Source organism: Macaca nemestrina, chromosome 9 (assembly GCF_043159975.1).
Source record: "Macaca nemestrina isolate mMacNem1 chromosome 9, mMacNem.hap1, whole genome shotgun sequence".
Lineage (NCBI taxonomy): Eukaryota > Metazoa > Chordata > Mammalia > Primates > Cercopithecidae > Macaca > Macaca nemestrina.
Window position 1 is genome coordinate 27,337,890 of NC_092133.1, and position 26,819 is coordinate 27,364,708.

The following is a 26,819-nucleotide window of genomic DNA, read 5'->3' on the forward strand; positions in this document are numbered from 1 at the left end:
TAAAATGAACCAATTTGTCTTTATAAAACACTAATGATTTTGTTCTTTTTTTAATATATTGCCAAGAACCTATGGATAACTACGATAATGGTGTAGAAACTGCAGGAGCAGATTACTTAGCAAACACATCTTGTGCTTTCCCAGCTTTGGTGATGTTCTTCTATACGTTGGAAGGGCAGGGATTGTGTCTCGTTTTTGTTTGGATTGCCAGAGCCCCATGTGCATGAGAGAACCTCGATGACATTCTCAGCACAGCTGCTGGCTCATATCCAATAAGCTGAACCACGTGTTATTCCTAAGGGTGTTCTACCGTGAAGGATCCTATGATCATCAAGTATTAAATAAATACGGCCAAAATCTGGACTCTTCACTGGGCTGTGAATGAGAAACAAGAACTGGGAGAGCAAAAGAAATAAACAATAAAGAAAAAAAAATGAAGAGCAATACATTCCGGTTTCAAGTGCCTATTTCATTCCATGGACTTGATTATTTTAAGAGTTGAATCATTTTATACTATTCAGATGGGGATTTCTAGTTAGAGAACAGGTTTTTCAAATGATTAGGACACATATACTCATAATAGATGATAATATGTGAAACTGGTGTTGTCTCCAAAATCAGGAATGTCATAAACTGAGGATCCACAAACTTTTTCTGAAAAAGACTGTAGTAAGTATTTTAGGCACCATGGGCCAAACACCATTCTATCTACTCAGCTTGACTGTTGTAGAGTGAAAGCAGCCATAGACAGTACATAAATGAATGGGCATGACTGTGTTCCAACATAACTTTAAGAGCCCTGAAATTTGAATTTCACATAATTTTTAAACATAAAATATTCTTTTTTTGAATACGTTTTAGCAATTTAACCAAAAAAAAAAAAATAATTCTTTGCTCAAGGGCCATATCCAATTACCAAGCCAGATTTGGCCCGTTGGTCTTGGATTACCAACACCAGTCACAGATGTAGTACCAGCTCAGATAGCTGACTACGTTGATTCCAATTATAAAAAGGCCTAGATGTCTTAGTTCATTTTGTGTTGCTATAAAGGAATACCTGAGACTCGGTAATTTGTCAAGAAAAAAGGTTTATTCAGCTCATGATCTGGTTAGAAGATCGGGTATCTGGTGAAAACGTCAGGCTGCTTCCACTCTTGGGGTAAAGGGGAACCAGTTTGTGCAGAGACCACCTAGCAAGAAAGGAAGCAACAGAGCAGAGCGAGTTGGAGAGAAGTGCCATGCTCTTTTCAGCAGACAGTTCTCATGGAAACTAACATAACGAAAACTCACTCACCCCACCAGGAGGGCATTAATCTATTCATGAGGGTTCAACCTCCAGGATCCAAACATCTCCCACTATGTCCTACCTCCCAATACTGCCACACTAGTGATTAAATTTTAACGTAAGAATTGGAGGGGACAGATACCTAAACTATAGCAATAAAGGTTACTTTAGTTTCAATATAGTCAATTGAAAATGGTTTAGCCTAGTTCTTTGATAGCAAGGTTATAACTGGAGCTTTCTCTATCTGTAACTATTTCTGAAATGTTTCTTAAATATACGAACCCCATTTAGTAATCTACTATCTACAGGGGAGAGTGGAGGGAAATTCTTTTATTTTTTTCCTCATGAACAATATTTAAATATCTGATTTGTTTTCTACGGACCAGGGCCTTCGGTAAAGTTGATGATGTGGAAAGACTAACCTGAGCTATAGTGGAAGACTGTCTTAAATTATGCTTTGGATTTGTTTGCTTCTGTGTTTTATATTCAAAGACTCTCAAGTGATTTGATAGTCCATCTCCAAAAGGAATATATTGTATCTAGATTTTAAATATTCACCACAGGCAGAAGAGACCTGACAGGAATTTCTATTACATTTTTTAAGGTAAAAGTCAGCAGTGTTATCCTTTCTAGTTGAAGGTTTTCATACTTTTTAAGGGTACATTTTTAGGCAGTAACTTGTCTTTTTACATACCCTTCTCCTGACAATGTTTTCCTTGGGTCTTCTGTTCCATTTTAGGTAAGCAGATCTAATTCAGCCTTGAAATATTAATTGTAGTCTCTGGTGAAAGGATAAACTTTCATGCCTTAAGGATATCTGTAAAAATGCAGATATAAAATGTGAATCTCTTTACTGTCCCATAGGGTTCAGCTCTCAAAGCTTCCAAAGTCTTAGAAGCTAAAGGAACCTTTCTCTTTGGTTTTAGATTATGGCTTAGGTTAACAATTATCTATCATTAAATGTTTAAATTTTTAGGCTATTTAAAAACTTTTGTGAACTATTTCATATTGCAGAAGACCTATGCTTAATAAAACAAGTAGCAGTTTACAAGAGGAAAACAACCCACCTCATTCATATTTTCTCATTTTTTTCTTATACTTTATCTTCCACCACAACCTTTCTCTAAATCTTTCAGTCCAAATTTATGCATATGGAGCAGCCACGCTTAGTTCTGTCCCCCTAAGAACGGTTGAGAATCCAACTTGCTAAAGTAACCCCTAACTCAATATAGAGAGGAAAAGATCCAATCATAACCAAACTCAGAAGCATCCTTTTATGTGAATGTTCTAACTTCTACTAATACCTTATATTTGAATAGCATGTACCCTTTTTAAAGTCTGTTTTAAAATTGATTTTAGAGGGTGTGTAGTGTGAAAAACTGGCATAAGACAGACTTGGTTAGCATTTCAGATTGCTCTAATTATTCTGTTTATTCTTTCAGCAAACATTAAGTACACATGAGCCAAGCATTTCACAGACTTTGAATAATACAAAAATAAATGGGAAGAGGGTTCTTCTTCTAAAGAATGTGTAATGTAGAGATCAGAGAGGATTAGGCAAGAGGACTTGTTCCAGGCTAAAATTGAATTTGAATTCCAAGTTTAGCCAGTTACCACTTTTGTAATTTTGGGACATTACTTAACTTCCCGACACCTCAGTTTTCTTATCTGTAACTTGTTGAAAACAACATCACTTCTAGAGGGTGCTCCAAATAAGATGATACATGGGATATGCTAATTACAGAGCTCACCATAGAGTAAGCCCTGAAACATTCATTATTTATTTCCCTGACAATTATTATTACTATTGTTGTTAAGAAAGAACAGTAACAATAGACACACCTAACCTAGTTTAAAGCTTGGAGTAGAAGGTATTTGGGACAGTATTTTGGAGAAGATGATGCGTAGGTTGTGCCCTAAGTTACTTAATCAAGTTCTTCAACTGTCAAGATAGGACCGGTGAGTCCCATCTTGCCATATATTTTACAGATCAATGTTCCTTTGCCTCTCTCCTCTTTCCCTTGATCCTCGAAACAATTTAATGAGTATGGCCTATATATGTACAGATGTGATTTCTCCATGTTGTCCACCTTTATGGTTAGATTCTAAAAGTGTTTTCTTAAGCTTCTTGTGTAAACATTTAGAATGCAGAATTGAAATGGAATTGTCGAAATACACTGGAAATGAAACTTCATTAAACACTATAGGCTGGTTTCAAGTTTCAATAGTGTTCAGAAATTCTAAGGTCTCATGAAGATTAATAGCCTAGAGAAGCAAAGGTGTAGTTTCTGATAACAGACAGAATGCAGGTTATAACAGGGCTTGATAACTATCAGCATGCAGATTACCCAAAAGGACATTCTAGAAATCAAACAGTCACAGTGAATTTTTTTCAGCAGGACACAGCTCTGAGCAAGGTACAAGGTCCTTGAATGTTCACAAATAACAGAGATCAGCTGTGTAATTGAACATTCTTGATTCCTCATTCATATTGGCAGCTGTTATTTTTCTCTGCTGAAAGTGATAGAAGGATACTTCCCACTGGGAGAGGTGAGATGAGTCTAAATGAAACCTGTAATTCATGTGATTATAGCCACTGCAAATGAAAGAATCTGATTTGCTAAGAAACCTAATAATAGGCAAGACTATGGGGGCAAAATAGCAATCAGAGATTAGTCAAGCATTTTCTACATTTATGGAGGAAAAAAAAATCAGTGTTTCCTTTATTTCTACTCAGAGTCATGCAGAGAAGCAAATGTTTTCACTCAATCTACAATGCCTGCTGCCCATACTCAGACACATATTTGCATAGATACAGTTCTTCCAAAGGCTGATTGTGTTGATAATTCCGATAAAGTTACTTTCTATGATTCAGATTTGGATTTTTTTTTTTCCTCCTTGAATAGCTGCTCTTTGCTACATTTTTTGACCAGAGCACCCACATGAAAGAACGGTTGGCCTTTTTGGGCTTCAGTGACCTAATCCATAAAACACAAGTGCCTCAGATCCCTTTCGCACTAACATCCTATGGTTCTTTTATGCAATTCTCAAAGGAGCTTTGGACATGGATGTTATTTTTTACACTATGAGCCACCTGGTTTCAAAAAACCAAAGAAGACCCCAAAATTATTTTATCCTAAATTTAAATTTTTTTTATATAACAGAACAGTTGGTACAAGGGCATAAGTAGGTTTCAAAATAATAATTTTCAGTAGCTTGTTTAATTTGAGACAGCAGAATCTATTTTCAGAGACTCACTTTTAAATGATTCATTTTGAGATTAAAAAATAATAGTAACATATTATTTTTCCTTACTAATGACTTACAAAGGGAGTGTAATGAGCAAAATTCCGTAAGTTCTTAATTTTAGAGTAGCTTGGAAAAGGTCCCAGAATTTTAGGTGAGTATTTGTTGTTATAACTCACAGGTTGTTTTTTAATGCTTGATAAAGATATTAAACCTTGTATTTTAGCTTTGCCATTTATTCCCTTTTTTGCTTTTTTGTCTTCTCTCTCTTCCTTTTTACAAAATTGTTCAGTTTCCATTTCTCTGTTTATTTGTTCTCCTAATTTCTATTGCATTTCCCCTAGCCTGAGAGTTTTCTTTCTCTTTCCAAAATTTATCACAGAATCTTTCTAAAATGTATTGTCACCTAAGACTCGAAAAGATGCTTTTATTTGTTCTTTTTCATGGAATTTTAAATAAATCAACAAAAAATGATGAAAAGTGCTATCATTGCTTTTTTCCAGGAAGAGTTAATCTCAATATATTTTTCATTAGCATTGCTTGTCCACATAGGTTTCCTTAAAACCCAATGAAGTATTTTTAGCCTCCAAGAATTGTTTAAGATCCGTATCAGAGAGCACATTATTGAGCTGCTGGTATGTTTCAGGCCTTCTTTTAGGTGGACAATGTTACATTTATTATCACATGTATGATTAAATTTTTTTGAGGTAGGCATTCTTATCTTCATTTTACAGAAGAACAATAAGGCAATAGAATGTGAGTACTATGCCCAGGGTGACGTCATTAGTTAACTGGCAGTGGTTGAAATAGTGGAGAGTCTGGGTTTAAAACCCAGATGTAGAGAATCCCAAAGCACATCTTCCGTCCCTTAGCACCATTGATTCTACAAGCCTAGGTATATTAATGCCAGTAGGGAAGGGTTTCTTAAATTCTAAAGCAAAACATTTATAGTGACTAAAAATCACTTTTTGACAGTTTAAAAACTGCCTTTGGCCCTTCTTATCAGAGGCAATTCATTTTGGGGAAAAAGAATGGTCAACCAACTAACTAAAGCATCACAAGATGGTGGCACAAGTGATGCCCTGATTGGGATTTTGATTTAATGATGGGGCCTGGGGGCTATATCTTCACAAGACAAACATTTGTACTTTCTTGAGGCATGCACATTTATTGTTGGATTACTAAACTGCCAGCAAACATTCTGTTTCCTCTTCTTGTATCCTAACAGGATTATTTTTCTAATCCAATTGTAACTCAACCTTAGCTAGAATGCAGCCTTTCTCCAGATTCCAATATAGTAATCATCCATCACTTACCAGGAACAACTAAAACTCTGCCTTTCCCCCAGCTACACAGATTTTGTTACATTTTATTTTCTCTAATTTATAAAATGAACATCACTGTTGTTCCTTAAATACAGACCATAATATTACATTTTTTTGTTTAATTATTTGCCTTTTAAAACTCTACCCCTTAATCCCTCCAGAAGAAAAGAAAATAACTGCTACACTTGAGCACATGGTCCCACAGTCCATGGGATTTTTCAGTAGGTAGGAATATGGTGAAAAGACATTAGAGGAGTCAGTGTGAGACCACTAAAAAAGGTACATACGAGGTTGTTTGTAGGCAAGCCAAGATGGAAGATCTGTGGCTTCTCCTTCAAATCATCAGTGATTTCCCTTTATACACTGGTGAAATAAATATAAAATATATTTGTGTTGTTGGATCTGGCTTTCCTAAAGGCAGAAATCTGTAGCCATGGGCCTTATGTAGACTCTGAATTAATGCTTGCTTAGATGAATAGCATGAAGAATTGGATGAGACCCCTTTACTAAGCTTGCGTAGTGTCTGTGTCTGCTTAGTGCAGGTTCTTTAACTTTTCCCCCAAGACTCCATAGACACCTATGAAATAAAGCCATCATGAATATCTGAATGTTTGCTTCAGGGAGTTAGTCCAATTCTCTGCTTCTTCCAGTCCTTGCTTCCCAACTGTCTGTCCCTTACCTTTGGACACATCATTAGTTACCTTCGTTTTCATACTCTTAATGCCTCACTCACCTCTAGGCTCCTTCTCCCAACCCTGTCCTAATTTGGACAACTGGTTACTCAGGTCTAGATTATTACAGACTAGGAACCTGACCAGGTACTAGAGGAGCAGACATTTTTACCTCATTTAATTTATTGACCATGGTACATGTTGGTCTGGATCAGTGAAGTAATAATATTATTAAATGCCCCATCAGAGGATTAGATCAGAATCATGCCCATAGCCTCACGTGCACACAAGTAATAAATATATATATTTTTATTTTGCAGTATATAGTGGTCTCACAAAACTTCAGGAAGGATACATCAATTCTGGCCCCAAAAAATAGAGGGTATCTCTGCTGCTAATAGTGTATATTGACAAGTATAAAGTACAGGATCATTAGACATCTGTGCAACTTCTTTTCAGGAGAAGAGTAATTTTTTACCAAAAGGAAAAAGAATCCCCGAATTATTCTTAACTGAAAGAGAAATACCCCCCAGACTGTAAAGGTGATAATTTTATTAGTTTTACTGCCATATAATCAAATAAACAGCAAACCAACATTTTATCTTTTGTAAACAGTATGAGAAGTATTTGGAATTTAAAAAATTTGATCTTACAATCAAAACATATGCATAGTTTCTTGAAACATCATTTCTTGAGATATACACACATAAACACACATGTACCTCAAGCAACTATTTGTGTATTTAATATTCTTATGAAATGCATGGTTTCAAATACCTCATGTACCCCATATATATATATATATGTATATACCTATATATATATATATGTATATACCTACTCTGTACCACAAAATAAAGATTTTAAAAATAGTTTTATAAGAAACATTGTTTTACAAGAAAACTGAGCCTTACAGAAGTGAAGTAATATACTTCAATTTTATAATTTAGAAAATAAACAATTCGACTGATATTTTAAAATTAAAATCAGAATTTCAACTCGGGTCTGTAAAACCCCAAAGCCCCTGTGAGATCTTTCCACTGTCATGGCTTCCTAAGACAAAAGTTTTAAGGAAAATGTGTCAGAACTTTTCGGATAGTTAAGACATTTGGTGGAAAAAAAAAAACAACACACAGAATATCAAATCTTGGCTATAAAATTCACTTCCAAAAATAAGCAAAGATGTATCTTCAATGAGCCAAATAAAGGGCTCCCAAAAGTACTGGTGTACTTACTTAGTATAGAAGAAAAGTCCAAAATGGCAAAGTGACAAAGTGTGTTTTAGATCCTCTAAACTGGATGAATAACCTCAAAGGTCAAAACTATTTTACCCAAATTGAAAAGCACAAAAGTATGCTTTCTCTTGAAATGAAATATTCTTAATTATTATTTTACATTATTTAATTTTATACTATTAAACTTAATAAATAATGATGCTTTGGCCCTCTGTGCCCCAGGGTGGACAGAAATATGTAAGCTGGTCCAGAATTATTTGAAATCATTAGATTTGGGGCGCAGAAGCAGTCTCCAATACACCCCAGGAACAGATGGTAATAATAAAATCAGTTTTCTGAATTGATTGCATATAATTTCAGATCAAGAATCACTGCTGCTCTGAGAGTAATAGGCAAGATATTTTATAAGCTTTGCACATTAAACTTAGTCAGTACTGAAAACTACTACATTGTTCCACTTCACCAAAATTAATGGATAATCTGAATAAAACTGGCTAGCTTTGCTCTCATCATAGAAATGATCTGGTATCAGCACAGTGATACAAAGGAGTACATAGCAACTCTGAAAGCTTTGAAAAAAATCATGTACATCTTTACTGAAGATTTTTAACTGGGCTTCTAAGGGAAATTACACCACACAGCACAAACCAAAATGTCCTGAAAGTTGTCTCTATGCAGTAAGTTCCCTGAAGTATTGCCCACCATGAAACAGCTGTCTTGCAAGGCACAACTCTATTAACTAAAGTCGGCAGTCTGCACATAAGGATCTACTTATAACATTCCTTAAAGATGGCAGGTTCCTTAATCCTTTTAGTGCTGTATGAACACTGTATAACCCTTAACTATGAAGAGGCATGAGAAGATCTTTCTCATTGCATTTTCTTTTACATTTTAGGATTGTGTACTTACTATAGTTCCTTTATAATGGGACTAGGTTACCAGACTCTTCAGTATCTCACTTGTTTTCTTGTGTGTTACTCTATCCCCTCAATCCCTACCTTGCTCAACATCCTAACGTCTCACACCATTGACTTGATCCCTTGGGACATGTGTTTATAACCATGAACTCTTAAAACTGCAATACAAAAAAATCTGGCTCTGTTAATAATGTTATCAGCAGGGAAAAACTCATTTAATGACCTGTATGGGAACCATGCTTTCAATCACATGGACATTCTGAGCAATAAAAGTGGAAGATCATGTGAAAGTGTGTGAACAAAAGACACAGGATTTTAGAGACATGTATATGTCACTGAAGCCATTGTATCTTGGAATACAAGGACAGTTGCACAAAAGCAGTATGCGGTACATAGTCCCATTCCTAGATATCATTGGCCATTTTCCTAGCCCGACACCAAATAGCATGGGATACTTAAAAATACATTGATCCAATAATAGCTAGGATTCCAAGAAATAGTAAATATATTTATGAGGTTATTAACCGAATAATATCATTACCATTGCTGCATTTATTCCTAGAGATGGTGGTGAGCTCACACAGGGCACACAGCAGTACTGAAAAACTCTCAGTTAATTCTTCTTCCCCTTCTCTTTTCTCCAAAATCTTTTTTTGTTTGATTGCTTTAGGGTGGGTACAGAAAGATTCTCCCCTTTCCAAGTTAACAGAGAGGAAAAAGCTGTAAATCCCCAGATGTATAGCTAAAGAGGGCCATTGAGAACCTCCCAACCCCTTCAAATAACAGAAGAGAGAGCCAAAGTTGAGAAAAGTAAAATGACTTACTCATGGTCAAACAATGTGACAGGGGACTGTCTTTTCCCCTTACCATCACAGCATGGATACCTAGTATATGTGGGATACTTTTCATGCACTCTGTAATTTAGTGAGTAAACTGACTAATGTATTTTTTAATGCCATAGCTATTACCAGTACTCAGAATCCCTAATTCCTTGTATTTTTTCCTGTTCTAGTTCACTGTGAGTTTCATTTGGGATATTATCCTCTTTCTATCCTCCCTGGAAATTCAGGGAATGGTCATAAGTGTGAGATGAAGAACAGAAAAAGGTCAAACAGTTGACAGTATTGGGTGAAATGATGGATTCTAAGGCACAGGAGTAGACAAGCTTTGCTAAAGACAAATGATCAGAAACTATATGAGCTTCTTTGAGGTACATGTCAAAGGTGTTAATGTTTGAAATCAGAGCATCAGTGAAATGAAAAAATCAGAATATCCAAATCTTTTGGAACACATAGAGATAAATTCATTATTTTTATGAATGTTTTCATTGTACAAAAAGTATATTCAATTTTTATAATGTAGTTCACTTAAAATTCATGAACATGTTAAAAGAACCAGTAGAAATGTTAACATCTAGATAAAACTACTGTTAAAATATTCATGCTTGTATATTCAAAGTTTTCCTATGCCAATATCTATATCTGTGTGTTTTCTCCTTTTGGAAAATTAAAATGATGAATATTAAATGCCATTTTACCCTGTCTTGCTTTTGGCACCTTCTCACCTTTCTCCAGTTTCACTGGTATGTGAACTTGTTTTGGTAACAGACAATTGGTATGGGAATATCAATGTAGCTATCATTATTATCCTGAAAAAGGTCCAGGTATTCTGCACTGAGTCACGTCTTTAAAAAAATTTACTCTGTAATATAAATGTGTGTGTATGTAGCTGCTCCATATTTTAATTTTTAATTAAAAGTTTCTGATGTGGTCGATATTAAAATGTTTTTGCAAGGTCAACAAATGAGGGGGAAAGTCAGGATTATGAGTCAAAAGAGAACCTAGAATTAAACATTTCCCCTTAAGTCATCTATATAGTGAAAAATTTAGAGCTAAAAATGATAGAATATTCCTGACAAAGTAAGACTTCTTGCTTCTAAAGTGATCAGTGCCTTGGCAGCCAACCAGCTTTCAAGTAAGGAAATGTATTCACTAGTAAGTGGCATCCAACTGTAAAATAGAGCATCATTGAGACTTGAAGAATAATTGAATGAGTCTGTGTCTTTGAAGACAAATAAGAAGATAAATACTATACTCAGGAAGCTATGTCAGATGTTCTAGAGCTGGACTGACCAATATGATACCTATTAGGCACAGGAGTATATTTAGACTTAGACTGTTTTAAATAAAGTAAAATAAAAATTTTAATAGTAAACATTTTACATTAAAAAGTATAGGACAGTGTAGATTTAAACTGTTTTCTTCATTGCAGAAAGTTCTATTGGACAAAAAGTTCTCTGTTGGATTACACAAAGCTTATATCCTCCATGGCACAATTGAAGAGAGAAGACACAAACACTTAAGGTTAAATAACAGAAGAACAACTATCATAAGGTCATACATATTGCAAAGGAATGAGCATGATGGTCACTGCTCTAGCTTCAGCTCAGATATCATGGACAAGATGGCACTTGAAGTGAACATCAAAGAAAATTTATATATGGGATGATACAGACTAGGGTGAAATACTTTTTTTTCAGACTTCAGGTCCAAGGACAAAAGAGGTAATGGTTTCTTTTGAAAGAATCTGAGAATGACCTGATAGCCTACTAGCCTAGGGATCATTGTTGTTCATTGATAATTTAACCTTTGGTTGTATCATAATGTATTAGGTTTGGGGATATCTTAAGGCAAAATATTAATCCCTTTCTTTTGAGGGTCCAACTTTGATTATGAATATCCAACTGTGTGCCAAGCGCTATGCCTAGGAAGTCACAATTTCATCTCATGTGTACATGAAGCATTTTTTCCTGTATAGCTGAACTTGATGCTCTTACATATGCTTCATATTTTATCCAGTTGCTCAGAGTAGCATGGTCTGCTTCGAGTTTTTACATTTTTTTTTTTTTTTTTTTGAGACAGAGTCTCGCTCTGTCGCCCGGGCTGGAGTGCAGTGGCCGGATCTCAGCTCACTGCAAGCTCCGCCTCCCGGGTTCACGCCATTCTCCTGCCTCAGCCTCCCGAGTAGCTGGGACTACAGGCGCCCACCACCGCGCCCGGCTAGTTTTTTGTATTTTTTAGTAGAGACGGGGTTTCACCGTGTTAACCAGGATGGTCTCGATCTCCTGACCTCATGATCCGCCCGTCTCGGCCTCCCAAAGTGCTGGGATTACAGGCTTGAGCCACCGCGCCCGGCCGAGTTTTTACATTATTTAAAGATGGAAATTAAAAGTTAACTTCTTTTCCTCTTTTGTGATAGTAACATTGATGTTTTGTTTTAAGAGTGGTACTAAGCAAAACTGAAAACAAAAGAGTATTGTTTATCAGAGTGACAAATTCTTAGGGATTTAGGGATTGGTGGTGCTTCAAGGCTGACTTCACAAATATATCTGTTTAGAAATTTCAAACTGTCTATACAAATGGAACTAACTTGATACCCTTTCATATGGTTTGGTTCTGTGTCCCCACCCAAATCTCACGTCGAATTGTAACATTAGATTATTTTAAACACCCCATACAACTTCAAAAATTTCTGAGATGGCATTGTTGGATTCAGCAAATAAGAATATGGGACACAAAATAAAATCTAAATTTCAGAAAAATAATTGTTTTTAACATGTAAGTATGTCTCAAATATTGCATAGGGCATATACTAAAAACAACAACAACAACAACAACTTGGTGTTTATCTGAAGTTCAACTTTAACTGGGTGTCCTATATTTTACTTAGCCAGTGTAGCGATAGTCATTCATTTCGCAAATATTTATTGAGTATTGTTAAAATAAAAATCTTAGATAAAATATATTTAACAGAGATTAACTGAGCAAAGAATGATTTGTGAGTCGGGCAGCCCCCAAACCAGAATCGATTCAGAGAGACTCCAGCACAGTCACATAGTGAAAGAAGATTTAAGGATAGAAAAAGATAAGTGACATACAGAAAATGGAAGTGAGGTACAGAAATAACCAGATTGGCTACAACTTGGCATTGCCTTATTTTAGCACAGTGTGATAGTGGACTGACTTTAATTGGCTGAAACTCAGTGATTGGCACAAGAGTAATTTATAGTCTGTTTACATATCCAGTTAGGTTGTGATTTACTAGGTACGGAGAAATTTTTAGGCTGAACTTAAAATATGCAAAGATGCAGAGTGAGTCTAAACTTAATAGTACCTGCAGGATTTATGATTGGTCCTAGGTCCTAAGAATACAGACATTAAAAAATCAATTATACCTCTTGGACCCCTGAAACTTACATTTAAAAGAAATGCTTCTCAATTTTTAGTCTCAATCACCAATTATGTGTTTTTCTCAAAATTTAGTAAATTTTCACTTTCTCTGGTGGTTCCTAGTAATTCATTCCTATTAATTATTAGTAAACTAATACAAATTATTTTAAGCAAATGATTGAAATACATTAAATATGTTTTGGATATTTTTAAGTAGATTAGGTTGTTTTCTACCTTTTAAGAAAGAATGCACTGGTGAGAGGAATTTTGTCAGTGACATACATTAATTTTTGCAACAAAATTATCAAATAAAAATATTTGTAAAATCCCTGTTCAAAATGCTCTCTCAACAGAACACTTTTAGAGAAATTCAATACTATAATTTCAATAATTATTTTTATTTGTATTTATTTATTTATTTTGAGATGGAGTCTTGCTGCATTGCCCAGGTTGGAGTGCAGTGGCATGATATTGTCTCACTGCAACCTCCACCTCACAGGTTCAAGTGATCCTCCTGCCTCAGCCTCCTAAGTCGCTGGGATTACAGACGTGCACAACCACACCCAGCTAATTTTTGTATTTTTAGTAGAGACGGGGTTTCACCATGTTGGCCAGGCTGGTCTCAAACTCCTGACCACAAGTGATCTGCCCACCTGGGCCTCCCAAAATGCTGGGATTACAGGCCAATTATTTTTATTTTTAAAATGACATTATTAAAATATCATTTCTGTAAGTGTCTGCTAACTTAACTGATACTCTTTCTATGCAATAGCTGTTGAAGGACTCACCTATGACAAGTTTAGTCATTTTTTTATTGTCTACTTTTGCTTGTAGTAGGAATATTTTCTTCAATCCATGGTGCCTATCTCTTAATTTTTTAAGCTTTGCAGACATTCTGTGAAGGTTAGTAAAACGAGTATATATTTTCTCTCAGTTGTCTTAACTAGACACATAAATGGAATACATGTAAATTGTAGAAAGTTGAAAATAATTTTAGGATATTCTTAATAATTCTCTTTAAAAAAAAAAAAACAAAAAAAACACTTGAATTTCTTTTACACTTGATCTTAGCCAAAAGGCTGAGAAATGATTACCTTGGCTTTCTTTTATTGAACATGTTTTCATATATTAAATTCAAATTGTTAAAAATTATATGTAAGCACATATTGTACAATACGTTTATCTAAAAATATGTGGGTAACAGTTTTGAGTAAGAAACCATTTGAAATTTAATTTTTTGTTTGTGTAACCAATGCATGTATGGGTTTCTTTTATGTTTGAGTCACTAGTTTATTATTTGTGATGATCCACTAGTGTATTCACTAATGCTCCCGTAAGGCTGCCTAACTTATTCTTTTTAATTATTATTACTGTGTTAAGAACACTTAACGGGAGATCTACCCACTTACATAATTTTTATGTGCAGTACAGAATTGTTAACTTTGCCATGATGCTGTACAGATCTCTAGAATCTAATCATCTTGTATCACTGAAGTGTCAGTTATTAAACTCTGAGTTTTAAAGTCACTTTTCCTATCAAAACATCTTTTATTGACTATGATAAATAACCACAACAACAATAACCACAACAATAACCACAGAAGCAATGTATATATGAGTAAAGCTTATGTTTTTTAAAAAGTAAACATAAATACAAATATATTAGTTTTAATATTTTCTTCCTTTATACTAGTGAACTGTCTTGTGCTTCCCAGGTTGAGGACCACCACCAGAGATAAAAGCTTGGTCCATTGCCCCCATGTATAACTCAGTTAATCACTTACTGCACTGAAATAGTGCATGTCATCTACACTACCATTAAGTAAGCCTTAATTAGCCCTTGTGATAGTAAGGAAACTTGACATTGAATCAGCATTCCCAAGAGCGCAGAGAAGCAAATGGAACACAGGATAAAATTATTGCATGTGAAACCTTTCTTTCAAGAGAACCAATAACTATAATTGAAACATCTCACAATATTTGATTTGCGTTCACCCCATAACCAAATGCTTCAATTAAACTCATTTGTATTAGAATGGCTGAGATCATTTCCAACACTTGGTCTAAATTACTACAGGCTTCAGTCTGGAATATCAGACTCTGACTTCAGAAGACACAGCCTGGGCTCTCGGCAGCCTGTGGACAGAATATAACGGGGATGTTTATCATTCCCTTCTGTGAGTTCTTATTAGTGACTATAAGCACTTTTTTCATATACTTGAAGCAAAGTTTCTTCCACAGAGAGCTAATCAGCATCCACAGCCAGCAAACAGGATTTCAAAGTAGTTTTTTTCTTTTTAAAGAGGTGTCTGGTTTTACACATGGTAAAGGAAGATGAAAATATTCCTTCTGCTTGCATTTTGGATCTATTTAAAATATTGAAATGTTGTCTAAGCAGAGATTGTTGGAACCGAACTGTTGATTCCCTCCTGGGCAGGGGTCGCCGCGAAGGACCACCGACACAAGATTCACAGCAGAGAGTTATTTATTACTAGCGCGCTAGGGTCCCAAGCTCTAAGTTGGCCCTGGGACCCCGAGTGCTTGTTACAGGTTGTTTATATAGGCAAACACAAGTTCAAACACAGCTTAAGGCGCGAAATTCAAACAAAGCTTTAGGCGCGTGGTAATTGGGTCTAGCTATGGCCTGAGCAAGGTGTTTTGTTCTAATTGGTTAGAGCAGGACCTTATGAGGTTTTTTCTTGGAGTTGCTGATTCCGGGAACTTCGAGGCAGGGTGGGACCCCTGGAATTGGCAGGGTGGGACCCCATGGGGTTGTTTCCCGGAATTGGCAGGGTGGGACCCTATCAGGGTGGGACCCTATCCAGAGCCACCTGGTGTTAACTTTTTTCTATGTGAGGCCTAGTTTCTAAGTTTTATGAGGCCTAGTTTCAAGATGAATTTCAAGGTCAGCTCTCCCATGGGACCCTGTCTTTGCTTCCCCTGAGAAATAATGTAGACTAAGTTCTAAAATATTTGTCCAGTTATTTTGAGGTCAGAAATTTTACTTATTAATACCAACTGAAATGTAAGCACCTAGAAATACTGTGGAATGCAAGAAAATCCTAAGTACATCCAAAATGTGAAGGAATAGTTAATCTCTTATAACCAGTCCTACTTTTGGGGAAGGAGCTCATCAGTGACCTAAAAAGACCTTAATGCTTAGTGGTAGCCTGGACATTGACTGATAATACCCATTGTTCTCTGATACCATTAATCTTTCCTCTGGTACCATAAACTTTTAGAATTCAAAGAAAGCAAAAATGCAACCCATGCTCCTCTAGATAACAATCTGAGGCCATGGAAGAGAAATGGCTTGGCCCGAGGTCTCACAGCTATTTTGGGACAGAGCCAAGGAAGCTAGAATCAAGACTTTATGGGTCTCAATATTCTTCTTTGTCTTAGTGATTCCATTGGCTGAAAAGTACTGATTTTCAGCACTTACACATCAATTTAATGCAAATAATTTAGAAGACAACCTGATTAAGAATTATCTTTAACACAAGTTTTTAAAAGCATCTGAAGTGTGTATGTGTACATTCTCCAAATGATCATAAGTTTTATGAAGTAGGGACTGAATGTTTAATTTCATGGGATTTTTTTCCTAGGCGGTGCAAATCTTTCCTCAATATAAGTGTTAAGCAATTGCTGGTTAGTGGGGAAAAGCATAAGGTCATGAAGACTGTGATATCTAACACTCTCCTCTGTACCCATGCCTATAAGATAATGTGAAAAAATTATGGCACTGGGCAGGGAATATCTGAGCACGTGAATACAAATATACTTTTAAAAGGATGCCTTTAAAATTCCTCCTTTCTTTTCTCCTCTCCCTGCTCCTGCTGTGAAATGTAAGATAGAATTTTTATGCTTTTACACATCTTTAGTTCTGTGAGAGGGGAAGGGTTTAAGGACTTAATCCTCTTCTTAAGTGCCACAAAAACAACGAAGCGAAGATCAATCTTGTATTTGAAGTTTATAAGGATTTTTTGAGTCAAAACCTTTTGTCCTTAATAAGTAATAGATCTGCAGGTAAGCAAAGTCCTTAGATGCTTAGAACTGGCTACCTAATTGGCAATAACATCAGAACAATTTTGATGTATTTTAAGGTTGGATGAGATCTCCAACCCAACCTCCTTTTTAGTAAATAATAATTTGCTGTACTATTGCTGACCAGTCCTTTCTTTGCCAGTTTCAGAGGGTGACGACTATCATCACCACACAGGAGTAAACATTGTAAGGAAGAGAAACAGATAGATAGAAGATTCTTATGGCATCATTTTCAGCTGGCCAAATGGGAAAGAAAAGTGGTTCAGTTCCTAAGTATGAAGAGATGCCAAAATCTAAGAAAACAGAAAAGCTATTATTGGAAACAAAAAAAAACAAACAAAATAAACCAACACCATATAAGATATATTTTATTGCTTTAATTTCCAGGATTTCTGTGCAATCAATATTTGTTGACTCATAACATGAAGTTATGGCTATCTACATACGTTTAATCACCAAAGATAAGCAAAGGATCTGTTAAAAAAATTAATTGGGAGACCATTAGGCATCTTGGTTCCTATGTAAGCAAACTGAAGCTCAATGTAAACAGTAAAACAAAATGAAACTTAACTTTAATCAGAGACTTCCAACTAACCTCTAACTTAGGATATTCCACTTTAACCAATCAAATTTCTTTTTGTCTTGCTTCTGCAAACACCTTATACGAGTTTACTTTCTTGCCCTCTCTGCCCCTCATCTCCAGGGGAATGCTGAATCACTTGCATTTGAATTGGTGTGGCCCAATTCATGAATCACCAAATGCCCAAATAAACTCTTTACATTTTTATTGTGCCAAAGTTTATCTTTTAACAGATCGAAACTGAAGGTTGGAAAATATGGTGGGAAAAACTATTGGCTCATATGATGTTAGGTCACACTAAAATATCAAATGGGGATTGTATTAGTCTGTTCTCCCATTGCTGTAAATAACTACCTGAGACTGGGTAATATATAAAGAAAAGAGGTTTAGTTGACTCGCAGTTCTGCAGGCTGTACAGAAAGTATGGCTGGGGAGGTCTCAGGCAACTTACAATCATGGCGGAAGATGAAGAGGAAGGAGGCACATCCTACATGGCAGGAGCAGGGAAAAGAGAATTAAGGGGGAAGTGCTACACACTTTTAAACAACCAGATTTCATGAGAACTCACTATCACAAGAACAGCAAAGGGGAAGTCTGCCCCCATGATCCAATCACCTCCCACCAGACCCCTCCTCCAACACTGAGGATTATAATTTGACATGAGATTTGGGTGGGGACATACAGCCAAACCATATTGGGTGGGGACATACAGCCAAACCATGTTAGCCAAAATAACCATTTTAAATGTCCTCTATTCTCTATATAGATGTCATGCTTTAAGTGAATACACACTTTTTTCCTCATGTCTATCTGGAATACTTTTAACATTCAAACTAACCTCATCAGGCCCATCAAATTTAAGCTACCTTAGGATATTATGAAACCCAGCCCCAAACTAGTACTAAAAAATGTTATCTAAAAGCAGAAATAACTAGTTGGTTTGAAAAGGGACCTTTGTTTCTCAAAGTCTGAGAACACAGCAGGGCAGGGATCAGCACTTGTAGTCTTCCTTGCAAGTCAAATGCTTTATTTGTGAAGCAGAACAGTATGCAGAACTCTGGTTCTGCCAGAGAAAAGCAGTAATGACGCTATTAATTTGTAGTTTTGGTTGAATACGTGTCGATGAAATAAAAAAAAAAGCTTAGCTCCTGGAGTTTTTAGAATTCATGTTTTTCAAAGTTGTAAGAAAATGTAAGGCATTCTGGCCATGTTAGCAAAATACAAAATTGGTAGGGAGCTGGAGGACAAAATTCAGAAAAAAACATTTCCCCAAGGCTTTTTTGATTTTTAATATTCAGAAGGCATTGCTACATTTGTACAAATGGCTATGGAGAATAAAACTGAAACAAAGTTCTAGGAACCTAGTGGATGGAAAAAATTCATTAACCCTCATATCTACACAACATTCTTTTCCTATCTGATGTTCTGTATTATATGGAAAGTCAGCAATATCTACTACCGTTTTAAAGATGGGAAACTGAGGTCTTGGAGAAGTTGAGGCCATTTAGTGAAGAGATGTGCTGTAACCAAGGGCAAGAATGCAAACATCCTGACATTAAAAATTCTCTTTTAGTGGGATGCAATCCAATACCAACTCTCCTAATTTGAATTTGAATTGGATTTCAATTCATTCACAGTCAAACTCAATTAAGAAACATTTATTGGGAGCCTCCCGTTAGCTGGTACAACCTAAGGGACTAGAAATAAAGTGAGAGACAGCTCTGTCTTCAGAAACCATACAGTTTATTTGGAAAAATAGGCAAGAGAACAACAACTGCAAAACACAGGAATATGAACATTCAACAAGTGGGCCATTGGAGCACTCAAGGGACCCTAAGCTTAAGATCACTCTATACTTGGGAGAATTCTGGTTTACTTCAAATGCCCTTCAGTAATTATTATTGGCAGCCAATTTCACCCTGCAAAGAATCCTGGTTGCGATTATAAGTTATATGACTACCTTACTCAACCTATGCTAGGAGATGAGAAAAAGCCTTTTAAAATGAAGGTAAACTAGTTACTCCCATATAGTTTTCCAATTAATTTCAAAAACTCCTATTTAATTTACTTCTAGTATATTATCTGTATTGTTTTCCAATTAATTTCAGAAAGTCCTATTTAATTTACTTCTAGTATATGTATTGTCACCAAATGATCATTCTAAAATCCAAATCTAGCAGTGTCATATCTGACATTAAAAAAAAACTTCATTAGTCCCTTATCTGTAGGATAAATTTCAAACTCTTTAGTATAGTATGTAAGGTATCCCCTGTCCTAGCCTCTGCCCATCTGTGGATATTTGTTAGAAATAAATTTTTTTAAAATGCCTGTTAGTTCTTCAGTCATAGCAACCTACTTTGAATTCTCCATTGTGCCATACTATTTCAAGCCTCTGTGCCTTCACACATGCTGTTGCCTGTGACTATAATTCTCTTTCTCCAACAACGATCTGCCTAGTAGATACCTAGTCCTTCTTTCTTTAAAAAAAAACAAAAAACAAAAAACAAACAAACAAAAAAACCTTTCCTGAGCCTCAGAAGCTAAAATTTGCCCCCTTCATTTCACCACTGAACAATCTCTAGATTGTGCGCATCACAACACATTACATGTTTTGTCTACGTGTCTGTTTCCCTGATTTAGCTACAAATTTTTTGAGGGGTCCAACCTGTTCTCGTCTGTGTCTCACTGTGCCTGTGCCCGTTTAATAAATGCTTGTTTAGCTGCATGTCTAAAAAATTAGGTGGGCAGGAAAAAAGGTAGGTTAGGAGAAGTTTTCAAAGGATGACAGAATTTGCAAAGGTATAGATATTTAAGAACATCAGATAATCTCTGGGAACTGCATATTGTTTAATGTGTCCAGTTCATGCGGTAACTGGGAGAAGGGATTAGGGAAGGAAAATTGTTTTGTGTAATTATAACAAATTCCCATGGGTTTTGGAAAACAAAAATCCCGTGGATTATCTATTTTGCTAGAAAGTATATTTTAAAAGGGGCAGACAGGCTAAAATTTTCATTCATTTGTTTCCTAAATGAGTAATGATTTACTACCAGTAGTAGGTATCGTGCAAAGCAGATCGTGTACTGTGGTTGTAAACGAGCCCATTAACATTGGCTCCTCCCTAATATACTTTTCTCTGTGTTCCATTAAGAGAATCTCGGAAGTGGAAATGTCTGAATTAAGAAAGGTCTCAGGCAGGGTGTGGTGGCTCATGCCTGTAATCTCAGCATTTTGGGAGTCTGAGGCAGGTGGATCATGAGGTCAGGAGATCTAGACCATCCTGGCTAACATGGTGAAACCCCATCTCTACTAAATGTACAAAAATTAGGCTGGGCGTGATGGCTCACGCCTGTAATTCCAGCACTTTGGGAGGCCGAGGCAGGAGGATCATGAGGTCAAGAGATCGAGACCATCCTGGCTAACACAGTGAAACCCCCGTCTCTACTAAAAATACAAAAAATTAGCTGGGCATGGTGGCAGACACCTGTAGTCTCAGCTACTTAGGAGGCTGAGGCAACAGAATGACGTGAACCCAGGAGGTGGAGCTTGCAGTGAGCCGAGATCGCGCCACTGCACTCCAGCCTGGGTAACAGCAAGACTTCATCTCAAAAAAAAAAAAAAATTAGCTGGGCGTGGTGGCACATGCCTGTAGTCCCAGCTACTCAGTAGGCTGAGGCAGAAGAATCATTTTAATCCGGGAGGCAGAGGTTGCAGTGAGCTGAGATTGCACCATTGTACTCCAGCCTGGGGCGACAGCAAGACTCCGTCTAAGAAAAAAGAAAGGTCTCAACTTGGAGATTAACATTGAATGAGCATCTACACAAAACCAAAAACCAAAGATAAGGTCATAGGGAACATCAGTAGCAGAACCAGCATGACTCAGAATGCACTCAGGCATGACTCTGATCCTAGAGGATCCTGTGATCAATCAACTTGCTTGGAAAACAATGGAAAAAGCAACTTAACTGGGTACTGAAAAGCATCCAATTCGCTCTTGCTTGGGATATGCAAATGTCTGACCAGTCTCCAGCACTGATGGGATTTTAGCAAATGTTAGCAAACATTAAAGAATCAAGAAGCTATTGAAACAAACACCTGATTAATTATCCTTCATAGATTTCAAATAAAGTGAACTTGAAATTATCCCTCACCTGTTCCTCATAGAGTGATTCATGGCATTAGGTTTTTTACATTCCTGGAGCCATAATGGACTGATAGGTGTATAATTCAATTTTTTTTTTTTTTTTTGATGGGGTGGGGAGGTCTGGTATTAAAGAATTATGCACTTTAGGAGATTTTTTTTTTTTTTTCTATCTGTCTGCCCTGGAAAGTTTACTGGAACTTTGGTGAGGAAAGGGGGTTAAATCATTTTCAATCTCCACTGAAGAAATAAGTCTAGACATTCAGCAACAAAGGCTGAGTATGTCATAAAGATAGAGATTGCTAGATATTTTTTGCCTCCTAATGAAAAAAACATCATTTATAAAATAGTATTGAAAAAAGAAAATCTGACCTGAATCAGATCAGCTTCTATATCTAATTTCCATTTTATAGTAAGTACAGAGGACAGAGGAGCATGTTAAATTCTACTATGGAGATTCAATCAACAAAATATTCATTTTGTAATAGTCCACAAACAAAATTACCCTGTTTATTTGGCTAATAAATTGCGAGAGGTACAGAGCAAAAAACAGAAAGATTATATAGATTAAAAGAGACTTCGAACATATATCGAACAATCCCAATGTCGGGGCAGTATTTAAATCCTAATTCAAATAAATGTTAAAAATAACTCCGTAAGACAATGGAAATTTGAATACTAGCTGCAAATTTGATTATATTGAAAATGATTTTTAAATTATTTTTGGTGTGATAATGCTATTGTTTTTATGTCTAACAAAGCCCTTGTCTTTTAGAGATGCATATTGAAATATTTATGAAGAAAATTACATGGTATATAAGTATATAATATTTTTCAAAATAATTGAGAAAAACAGTGAATGGTCATAGATTTAATATGATTCACCATGAGTTCATTGTTGAAGCTAGGTGATGGACATATGCAAGTTTAAACATATTCTGTCAATTTATGTCTCATATTCTCCATAAAAATTTGAAAGCTACTGGAAGGAAAGACAATATGTTAATGTAGATCTCTCTTCACAAAAACAAACATGTTAATTCCCAGGGAGACGAATCTGTCCATTTCACTGTGAATATTTTATTTTATTGTAGAAAATATGTATTATAGAGTAGCAATATAAAAATTTTTAACCTGGTATATAAGTCCAGGAGTGATTTAGTAAATCCATAGTTACCCAGAACTATATACAAAATCGATATTAGTTGTTTGTGTTTTTGCATTCTGGAGGTCAAAGGATTCAATATATCGAGAGTATAAAATAAAACACAGAGACATTACTGCTTTTTAAAAAAGAGATTGCAGAGAAATGTTGATTTTCCTAATGTGATCTGGAAACTGAAATGAAAAAAATGCATTTCCAAAATAACATAATCAATGAAAAAATGTTTATATTTTGTCAAATCCAGGCATATTACAATGTATAATTTGAGGAAAAATAATGATATATCCTTGTGTATTGAAGTTTGTATTTGACTAAGTCTGCTTTGTTCATGTTCGTGCACTCAAAACCATCTCCTCTCTAGATCGTGTCTCTTTACTCATTTAAGGCAACCTCCCTTTTAGCCCATGGCCTTCTCCAATTTACCTTGGCCAATGTTGAACTGTAGGAACTCTTATGAGCAATGTTTAGATTTCTATGTGTACCATTTAATAAATGTTCTGTCTGCAAATTCAGAGTAAGTTCTCTGTTGGCATAGACCATAATTTTGCTGCCTATGTATTCCTCTAGTTGTGTAAATCTGGTAAGAAAGCATCACTATTCACGGTGCTTCCACTCATTTCATTTTGCCCTTGATCTAGAATTAAAGACACCTGAATTAGACATTGTAGAGGAAACCAAATAATTGCCATCTTTGAAGAAATATTTGTATAATACTTTTTTATTTTTCTAAGTTTACTCATACTTTTATTCTAGTTGAACGTGAAAAATTAGGCACACATGGAAATATTCAATGACATAACTGTAGGCAAATTTCTTTTTTCATATAGTTCATTTTTTTAGTTCTCATTTTGTTCTCATAATCATGCATTTTAAAGTGAAAAGACAAATTCTAAGACAAAAGTACAATAGAAACCTTTCCCCTCATGTAAATTTCCTTCTAAGGTCATTTTGAATGTGATCCTTTTTTACAGCTTAAGGTATGTAAGTTCACATATTTAGTAGGTTACCATGATCTCTTTTTCTCACATTTAAAACTGAATTTAGGAAAATGTAATATCTAGGAAGATTTTCATGAGTTTTTCTCATCAGCAGTGTTACCTATTTTTCTGCAGTGTAACAACTTTGGAACACAAAGGCATTTGAAATAGGCATCCTTGATACAAATTGCAGATTACTTTCTCACTACTCCTGGCTGTGTACTCCCAAATCAATAGAAATTCATGGGATCTGAAAATTAAATCTTGCCGTCCATTTAAAAAATTCTGACTTTATTGATAAGGTTATAATCATTCTGCACCATTTTAGCAAGTTCAGGTGGAAAAGTATTAACATCGACATTTGAAAATGAATGTGTTAGGTAGGAGGGGAAGGAGATGTAAGGCTTCTACATCCCTAGGTCCTTTTAAAATTTCATAGACTGCACTAAGTACATCACAGGCATTTTGCTGAAACACCCTGCTATTGCCAGGTTGGTTCCTTTTGCATTATCTTAATGCAAGAAACTAGACTCGTCCCAAGTGGGGAAGAGTAAAGCTCAGCCATTTCCAATTAAGGAACTGATCTCTGTCATCAAGATTCTGAGAGCTCTGACAAAGTCTAAGACAGTTTTGTAAATACAATGGCCATATATTCATTTCTGAAGGGCTAGCATTTCAAGCTCTATTAACAATAAATACATTCTGAATTTACACTACATGCTATTTAAAAGCCAAGAAGAACATGTGGCAACTCTAGAACTAAAGTCCAGTTCCTTTCCCCTCGTGTAAGTTTTCTTGTAAGGTTGCTTTGAACATGATCCTTTTTTTTTTTTTTTTTTTTTTTTTTGCTTTCTTTAGAACTAGAATAAAGTCTAGTTTTAAAGTCTCCACATGTTCTTCTTGGCTATAAAATACAATGTAGTAAGAAACAATGTGTTTACCTAGCTCTTCTCCTTGATAAACAATATCATAAGGACTGCAATTCACCACTTCAACCAATCTCAAGGAGAATATATTTTTATAATTTATCTTTCCCTGTTAGATAGTTTGGAAAGAACCAATCATTCCCTATGTCCTTGCTTATGTCAATCATCATCACAAGTCTAAAATTCCTTGTTTCTACACCTAGATGGATTTCCCCCAGTGTGAATATGTACATCCTGTAATTGGATTTATACTGTTCATTAGTCCCCCAAAACTCTCAGAATCCTTAAAATCTTATAATCTAGCAACACAAAAATTCTCTGTCTCTTTAACCTTTTCAGTTATTATTTCTTCTCCTTGCCGTGATTAGAACACTGCATCTCTACTGAATTCATTGCTTCCCTGGAGGCTCTGTGAAGTCACCACTATATTTGATGCTCATAATCATTACAACACAAGTCCCATAAATAAAATTGTTTCTTGATGTGGCTGTTGCTTCTTTTCTCCCTCAAAAACCCCTGCTATTTGATGTCGTACATGGCCACTTTCTCTCCCTTTGTATTAGTCTGTTCTCATGCTGCTAATAAAAACATACCCGAGACTGGGTAATTAAGGAAAGAGGTTTAATCGACTCACAGTTCCACATGGCTGGGGAGTCCTCACAATCATGGCTGAAGGCGAATGAGCAAAGTTACGTCGTACACAGCAGCAGGCAAGAGAGCTGGGGTAGCGGAACTCCCCTTTATAAGATCTCGTGAGACTTCTTCACTATCATGAGAACAGCACGGGAAAGACCCGTTCCCATGATTCAGTTATCGCCCACTGGGTCCCTCCCATGACGTGGGAATTATGGGAGCTACAGTTCAAGATGAGATTGGGTGGGATACAGCCAAACCATATCACCCTTCTCATTGTTATTGTTTACTACTCTTCCAATTTTAGCACTGTAGTCACTTTTTTTATCCTTAACTTGTAATCTTTCTTGGGGGCAGTAACAGTCATGGGGATAATTCGTTGTAAACGGCTCTCATATTTTTACCACTTTACCTTACCCAATTCTCTCTTAATTGCTTAGTCATTATCAGCACTGGCTATACCATCTTTCCAAAGCCTAAATTTCAAATCTCTCTGATCACTATTTTCTATATTTTATGCTCATTTACTCCATTCCATCCATGACAACAATTTAACTCCATTTGAACTTCCAACCCACTTAGACTACAATTTTTCCACTTTCTCCTGGCTTATGTACTCATTTTCCCTCTTAACCAACTTAGGGTTCATGGGTCCATCATTGTAGTAAGTTGTTTAATGTACTTTCAATTCCTTCCAACTTCCCCTGACACCCGCAGACAGTCTCACAAAACTCCAGCACTACCCAAACCTAACTTCCTCCCTGCTTTTCTCCCTCTGCTCCCAGTGTCTGGAGGAATCACACAGCCTTACCACTAGGGCTCCATTTTAATTTATAACAGCAAATTTTAAGTGAGTACCCAGGACCACTCAGAAGTGCCCAGACACCCTTCTACATTTGTCTAGTGAACTCACTTTAGTTATTCTTTCAAACTCCATATTCTCTCCAGACCACCTTTACTCTCAGTGAAAAACTCATGGAAGTAAGAAAAATTCTCCTTCACCATTGAATCTATCAACCTGTGTGCAACTGGACTCACACTTTGAGCATTCTTTCTCACTGCTATTGTGACATCCCTGCCCCTGTTACTAACTGGATCTTACACTCAGGCTCTAAGCCCCATTGCTGCTTGTTTTCTCGAGGACTTCCTGCTATTATGTCTGGTTTCTCTAACATCATCACTTTTTCCATGTGTACTGCACCTTTGTGACTCAGTACACAACTATCCTGTACAATTTACAATGTAAAAATTAAATTAAAAAACCCTCCGTCTTATGCAGTCTAGTGAGGGGACTAAAATCCCACCAGCCTCTGATTTGGAGTAAAGAGTTAAGGTGACCAAAGGCTAGCTCAGGCTTATTCACGTTTTCAGGATGGTATCAAGTTTTCCAATCCAGTAAGAGAAAAGTATGCTGGCACGTTTCAAGTTTCTGCTTATACCTTGGTTG

The 26,819-nt window shown here is 36.0% G+C and overlaps 1 long non-coding RNA gene across 1 annotated transcript; it reads right to left on the reverse strand.

The window, feature by feature from the left end:
- Positions 1 to 1,071: 1,071 nt before the first annotated feature.
- LOC105478293 (uncharacterized) lies at positions 1,072 to 26,457 on the reverse strand. Its single transcript, XR_985229.3, has 3 exons — positions 26,286 to 26,457; positions 1,980 to 2,102; positions 1,072 to 1,190 (listed from the first exon to the last, which is right to left on the reverse strand). It is a non-coding gene; the product is annotated as an uncharacterized lncRNA (long non-coding RNA).
- Positions 26,458 to 26,819: the final 362 nt, after the last annotated feature.